Genomic DNA, 8,407 nt, shown 5'->3' with positions numbered 1-8,407 from the left:
AAATCATAAATGATAAAAATTGATAACTGATAATTGAATAGTACAAAATTTTAATTGATTGATATTCGTGGAATTGCATGGTAGTAAATTGAAAACAGTGACAGATGAATTATAATATCATGTAGGTAAGAAGATATGTATAATATAAGATATGCAAGAAGTGTCTAAAAAAAAAAAAAAACTGAAAAATTAAATAAATAAATTGAATCTACAAATGAACATTATGACAGACAATGAAAAATAGTGAGTGGCTTATATCTGAATTACATTGTGAGTATTAACTTATATACCTATACTAAAAATATAAATATATACAATAGGAAAAACTAGTATATGGAGAAAGGGAAAGGATAATGTAACAAATATGAGAACGAGAAGGGAGACTTACGTTGTGGCGTAGAAGGTAGGCTCGCAACTGATTGATGTAAGAGTTTATTTGAAAATTCCGCTAGAGTGAGCTACTGGACTGTGCTTAGAAACGTAACTGTCAAGAAAGACCGTTATGACACAACAGTTGATATGAAATACTAATGATAAAAAAGTCAAATTATAGTTTAAAAGAAAAACATAAAACCAGTGAGATGTAAAAATACGGAGCCCAAAGGTCAAAAAATTATGAATACAAATTAATAAGAATAAAACATATTTTTATATAAACAATAAAATTGAAAATAGATAATGATTGATAAAAGAAAATGAATTATGGGTGCTTTAATAAGACCGCACCCCCCGACAAAGTTCTCCAATCATAACCATATGTCATATTATAAAACATAAGATCACTAACACTTCTGATAATATAGAAAAAGAAAAATAGTCAAATACCATTAAACTAAAAATAAAAAATGAAAAGGTACAATTTCTGCTAATATATATGTTTGCGTAAGTATGAACGAAAATCTGAAACATAAAATACAGAGAATACTATAACCACGAATGTTGATTTATCCTTAGTTATATATTTATCGTTTATAGTTGCCCACGCTCAGCGGAGAAGGGGTGAGTTAAAGGAAAATAATAAAAACATAAATATAATCGCAAAAGGGGAAAAAAGACAATAAAGAATAAATTACTCTTTAGGTGCCACGTTATTTTTTCTTGGAAATTAACAATATAACTAAAATATACCCCTATATAAACAATTGTTAAATTATGACCACCTTTACATGTAGATAACAGAAAACCTAGGGGTGTTACCTACCCACCTGTTAAATTATCGTAATATTCCGTGAACAAAAAAAAAAAAAAAAAAAAAAGTAACAGAACAGCAGAACTATATGTATACAATAGTTTAATAATAATAAGAAATATATGTACATAGAATGAAAAAGGGGGAAAAAAATATCAATTAATAAAACAATTAAAACTTATAGGTTGACTTAACCTTAACTTAAATGCTTAACCTTAATAACTATATTCACATTATTATCCAAAAGAGTATAAAAGTGAATATAAAATAATAACAAAATAAAATTTAGTTCAAACCTCACGCAGTCCTTGGGTGCACTCCTGGCCGAACATAAGGTTGTCTGATATTTCCTTTACGTCTCACCTTCCCCAGACGTTTTAGAATGACACCTGCTACAACTCTCTTATCCAGGATGTGCTGAAGAAACGTCACTGCACTATCATCACATATTCCCACTTCTAGTATTAATGACCGTCCATTGAAGTAGAACACCATAATTTTGAAAAAAAAAAACACACATACGATGACATTTCTCATATGGTGCTATTTCGGTTCAAACAGTAAAGACAGAGGGCCTTTAAACTATTACCACTTCACATTGAACAATCGTAACGTGTTCCGAAATCAAACTGTCGCCTTCACAAAACCAAAACCCTTTGGCGCCACTAAACAACCAAACAAACAAACAAACCTCTTGTCTACACAGATCTCGCCAGTGTTTTTATTTCACCATAGCAACCGTAACAATACATAAACCATAGTTGAAACTTTCAATTGTTATTTTTCCGGAATTGGGTGGAAAAAAGGTTGGCGAAGATAGGTAATTTGAAGATTGGAAGGGAATTAGAGCTACGAATAAAGGAGGGAATAGAATTCCATTGGGAAGAGGAACGGATTAAGAAAGATCTACCAAAGGCTGTATTTCGATGGCCAGTTACATATAAGTCTGAAGGCCGTACAGCGAGTATTGTGGGAATGCACTGATGATTTAAATTGAAGGATAGTAGAGATGTACAATGGACGGCAGGATTGGATAACTTGGTAGAGAATGGGAACAAGAAAATATTTATGACGGAAGGAGTTGTAAAGCCACTTCAACCTTCAACTCTTCATAAAATCAGGAGACAGGCGTCAAAGATGAATCGAAGTTGAAATACAGCAGCTACAAACAGACAATAAACATATTAGAAACCAGTCAAACTTGAAATGAATATCCGTTTAATAATAGGAAAAAGTCCGTTATAGAAAAGTGTCTGTTAGAACAAATTTGATTGTTCATTTTTCGCACGCCCGACATTTCATATTTACAAATAGAAATAGAAACTTATTTTATACTTATTTATAATATTAATGATTTTCTTGATACTGGTAATTTTTAAAAATAAATAATTCAAATTTTATAGTCTCAAAACTTCATCAGACACTATTCCTTAAAACCTTTTAAGGAATACTGTCTGATGATAAATGGTTTTGATTTTGTTTTAAGTGAATATTTGACTAATTAGAAATTGATGTTTTTGACCTGGGACAGAATAGCCTGCATGGAGTTAGAGTTTTTTAAATTATATGGTTTCAAAGTTGTATTAAGATTGTCCCTGAAGATGGCCGAAACGTCGGACTTATAAGAGAAATAAAAGGTTTTAAGACTATAATGGATAGAATTTAAGTTATTTATTTTATATGTTCTATTTTGTATTTCATAATTTATTTTACAATTCGACCTTAATTATTATCATTATTTTTAATTTTGTTTATTTAATACTAGATTGGTCTGGTGGGCATTTACATGACTAATGTAAGAGGTACATTTTTTTTATAATTGACTCCGGGGGGGGGGGAGGGGATGGGAGAAATATGCTTTCATACTAAAGACACCCCTTACCATATAAATGTTATAAATCAAATAAAAAATTAAGTTAAAATTAATAACAAAAGCAATGACATTTATGGATTTAACAAAATAAATAGTTGATTTCTAATGGGAAAAAAAAATGAAAGTCAATTTAAGAAAATGATGAAGAGAAAAAAAAGAAAATTAAGCTAAAATAAAATTTTATAGTGACAATAACAGAACTGATAAATATAGAATTTATGACAGGATGTCCTGCAGCAGCCTGGGCTTCAGTCTTTTGGTTGAGGTTGGGTTTCCCAGGTTGTAGGTCACTGCTCCTTTAACTGTCGGCAACTGGGAGCGGAACTTCATAAACCTTTTTTTGATGTAATCCTCTATTGTCTATATTTGCGATTCCCGATGCAATTGCTTGTTTCCTACAAACCAAGGTGCATCCACTGCAATTGTTATGACTTTATTTTGAAAAGATTGTAATTTTTCCTTTTCGTAATGGATGCCGGTCCCCAGACTTCACAGCCGTACATCAGCAATGGCCTGAGAATTGTTTTAAAAATAAGAATAGCTGTGTCTGATTTTAATTTTAATTTTCTATTTGGGATAAAAGGATTGCATTGCATTATTTTAAAATAAATTACTTAACAATAAATAAAGATAAGAAATAATATATTCTGGTATTGTAATCATTTGATGCCGTTTAAAAATATAATAAATCGCCTAAAAAAAAAAATAATAAAAAGATTTGTTAATACAGAAAATGGAATCTTTGAAATGAAGCTAACAGAATTTAAATTACTAAAACTACTTTTTTGTGTGTTTGGGTATAAATCAGTTTTTTTTATTAAAATATAAAAACTGGTTGTTTATCCATTTTTATAATGGTTGAAAAAAAAGAAATGTACAGTTACTAAGAAACCTGAAATTCTGGAACGAACTATAACATCAAAAAAAGATGAATCAATGGCGTTAACATGGCTTCAAATTCGTCCAATTATTTTTTTTCTGTTTCGGTTTTCGAGAAATTAATGGCCTGTTATATTAAATATATAATTATAATTCATTACATTGATAAAAATATCAACACATTTTTTTCACTGTAATTATTTCACGTTAAGCGGATGTTTTATGGATAAGCATTAAAATTAAAAAACATAGTATTTTTCTGCCTCAAATTATATCATATTTAATCGATGTTATTATATCGATTGATCGCGAAGTACGCATTGCGTGAGGTGACTGACCCTGGGTCGATAGCTGGTCCAGCGTGCGGGGGGGGGAGGAGGAGGAAAAAGGGAAAGGGTATAATACTATCTTATTTGAGAGTATGAATTTAATGAATTTTTTTAAATGAAATTAAGCCAATAAAAATTTAATTTAAAATAATTGAAATTTTAAAACTTATCATAAAATATTTTAAAACTATTTTAATTAAGTTAATTAAAAATAAAATATAGATAATCAGTGGGAAAGTCTTCACGATCATAACATTTTTCCATTTAAAAACATAACCCCTAGGGAGGAAGGGAAATTGAGATTGTTAATTCAAGTTTTCATTTAGTACATTTCACCTTGATACATCATGTTTATTGTCGAATTAAAGATGTTGCTTACTTCTTATAAACCACATTTATCACCTACGTGAGATTTATGTAGCTACCAGTATACATATAATATATTATATTACTGTAAAACGAGCTCATAACAATCACAATCGAGGAGTAATATTTCTTTAGTTTGAGATAATAGTACAAGAGCCCAAGAGGAGAATAAGGGAGTTATTTCACTTCAATTTTTTATTACTTAATTGAAAACTAGGTATAATTAATAGTCAAAACTGATGAGTCTACCAAGTATAGGTAAGGAGAATAAAAAATGGCGGCTATTTCAAAACGTTAAATTTTTTTTTTTTATTTATTTGTTGATATTTACAACTGTATAAAAAAATACAACCAGTAAATTTGATCATAATGACATAATGATATGATACAGGATGTAGAGAAACTACCCAGTAGTAGAACTCTAAAAACAGTTTACAATATAAGGTCACGAGGCCATCTTCTTTTCAGGCGCCTTGGAGGATTGCCAGGAATGGAAGAGGAAGCAAGGTTAGAAACGAGTGAGTTTGGGTGGTTAGGGAGTTTATTATGGAAGGAATAATATCGGGTTCGGGCTAGATCGGTTACATAAGGAACATTTAGGTCTTTATGGATGGTTTTATTAGTAACAAAATAAGGAGCATTGAGGATTTTACGAAGGATTTTGGATTGTAAAGATTGGATACGAGAGGAATTCGAAGGTTTAGTGGAGCCCCAAAGCTCAACTCCGTATGTCCAGATGGGCCTTATTATTGTCTTGTAGATCAGTCTTTTGTAATGAGTTGGAAGTTTAGACCGTTTGTCTAGTAAGTGCTGTAGTAGTCGGAATCTGCGTGCAGTTTCCTGTCTTTTCAGTCTTGTGTGAGGATCACGTTAAAAATAATTAATTTTGTATTCGGAGCTCTATATCTTTAATATTATCAACAACAATAGAAAATCTAAGAGATCATTATTTAAATTAGAGTAAATATGCTAAAATTTAAACCCTAATAGAGCGATTTACGTTCAATAGATCTCAAAATATAGCTAAAAAGCAACGTTTCATAAAAATGTTGTATGGGACGTACTGAAAGATCAATAGTAAGTAAAGTTCAATTTAGCTTCACTAAATGTTCAATATATTCTCAATGTTTTGTAGGTCGTAAGATACGGATATGAGTGGCTTTAAGATATGTTATCTATTTTCTTTAAAGGTGGAACAATGTAGGAGGATGTGGTACAAACCATTATTGAAATATATATGTATATATAGTTGACCGTAAAAATTGATATATAAGAAGATGGTCAGGGTTGCGGTCAAAAGTGACAAAATTATTTATTTTCCAACGTTTCGCCCCACTTTGCAGGGCTTCATCAGGGCTAAAAAGATACAAAATGATACAATGATAAGATATAATGAAAGGAATAAATACTTGTTTTTATTCTTTTCATTGTATCTTATCTTTGTATTTTTATTCTTATCATTGTATCATTTTGTATCTTTTTAGCCCTGATGAAGCCCTGCAAAGTGAGGCGAAACGTTGGAAAATAAATAGTTGTGAACTATTTTTGTTTCACTTTTGACCGCAATCCTGACCATCTTCTTATATAACATTATTGAAATAACTTTTGCAGAATGGACAGAGTTCATTTGTCTTGAAAGTGATGGTTTTGCTTCCGTGGTGTAGTTTGATATGCTCCGGTTTTCCAACTCCTGGCTGATGCACCTTCAATTTAACCTATGTGTTAGATATTCTTCAGGTTTGAATAGGTTGAAACTGCGGAGTTGTCGTACAGAATCTTTTCAAGAATATCACCTTTATGTTTCAATATTCCGTTTTCATATGAACTATAGAACTCATTTTTACATCCATATTGTTGTGCTATAATATTAACTTGTGAGACCCAGTTGTATTCTACATCAGGGATTTCTGCATCTAGCATCCTTACTGTGTTGAGGATAAACATATATTACGATACAGTACTAACACTAACACATCAGCATTGAACGATTCCTTAAAGCTGTTGTTAATTAACTTAGATTCATAAATTTTTAAGTATAATCTTCATATTTATAAGACAAACTGAACCTATTTCTTATCTTTAAAAATATATATATATTTTTTCTGGCATTGTATAGTTCAATTAAAAAAAAAAAATAAATGTTCTCCTCAATACAATACTGTTTGTAATTATTTTTCAACAGATAAGCCACCCCTTACTGCATTTGTTTATTTATACATTTTTTAAAAAATAATTTATTGATTGCTATTTACAACTGTATAAAAATATATGGTATATATATGTGTGTGGAGAATCTACCCTCCACTCCATCTTATACCTCCATAAAACACCAATTTATACTTTTTAAAGAGAAAAATTGAGGTGAATTTTGAAAAGTTGACGTTTTGCTCTGCGTAAAATTTAACTATGATAAATATTTTCTTATTGGTCGTCAAAGAGCGCAATGAGTGAACAGCTGAGCGGAAAAGGAACTCTGGTGATAAGAACACTGCCGCCTTTATCTTGGACTGAGGACTTCCTCTTCGCTACTGATAACATTTAAAGGCCCCTTCCACTGCCACATATTCACTCATCATTTCTACATATTATATTTTAAAATGGAAATTATTAATTTTACTAATTTTTTTGTGCACAATTAGACGGATTTTAGTAATTCTTGTTTTATATTTTCATCTACCTATATATGAAATATGTATACGAATGTGGTCTGAAAAGATTCCGACTTAACGTAACCTTTGATCAAACACTTTCCTGGAAAAACCATGTATCCAATACCTCCAGCCGTACCCTTTCAACTTTAAAACGTTTAAATTACCTCCGCCACCTATTTCCATTTGAAATTCGTAGGCTCCTGGTCACTTCGCTAATATTTCCCCACTTTGACTATTGCTGTATAGTATATATGGGGGAGTCTCTGGGAATCTCGAGGTGAAATTAAAACGTTTGATAAATTTCTGTGTACGATTCATCTTCGGGATCCCTAGGGACGCCTCTGTTTCCCGTTTTTATCCAGAGTTGAAGTGGCTTTATCCTTCCTACCGTCGTAAGTATTTCCTGGCATTCTTTATCTTCCAAGTCATCCAATCCCGCGCCGTCCTTCTTACATATCCAAGCTCCTTCAATTCAAATCCTCTAATCGTTCCCGCAATACCCGTTCCCGGTGTTCAGATTTATACACCAGGGTCCACCGAACCGCTGCCTTCGATAGATCGTTCATTATCCGAGCCTAATCCTTATGGAACTCTATCCCTTCCAACATCCGTCGCTCCAATACCCTCCCTACCTTTAAATCCCGCCTGTTCAATAATTTCTTATCCATTCAGACCCCATAAAATTGTAAATATGTATGTTAACTATTACATCATTCTTAATTATTTTTACATCGTTTTCTTTTATCTTTTTTATTTATTAATTTTTTTTTTTGTTTGACTGATAAAAGTGAGAAAGGAACCTATAATTATTTTTTATAATGATGTTTATATTTCTTTGTATTTTTTGTTTATGTATCTCTGAGGCTCCTCAGCCCTCACCTATTGATTTCTCTGTATTATTCTAAAGGGACTTGTCCCAGAATAAATAAAATATTATTATGATGAAGGGAATATGGTCCGGGTGCGGTCAGAAAAACTCAAATAGTAGAATAATACTATTTTAATGAGCCAACGTTTCGCCCCACGTTGCAGGGCTTCGTCAGGGCTAAAAAAGATACAAACTCATAGTTACAAAAGGAAAACAAAAACATAAGTGTAAAATAACAGGGGTATAAAATGT

The sequence above is a fragment of the Halyomorpha halys genome, unplaced genomic scaffold (genome assembly GCF_000696795.3).
Source record: "Halyomorpha halys isolate HHAL.00 unplaced genomic scaffold, Hhal_1.1 Scaffold197.1, whole genome shotgun sequence".
Lineage (NCBI taxonomy): Eukaryota > Metazoa > Arthropoda > Insecta > Hemiptera > Pentatomidae > Halyomorpha > Halyomorpha halys.
This window is presented reverse-complemented; position numbering follows the sequence as displayed.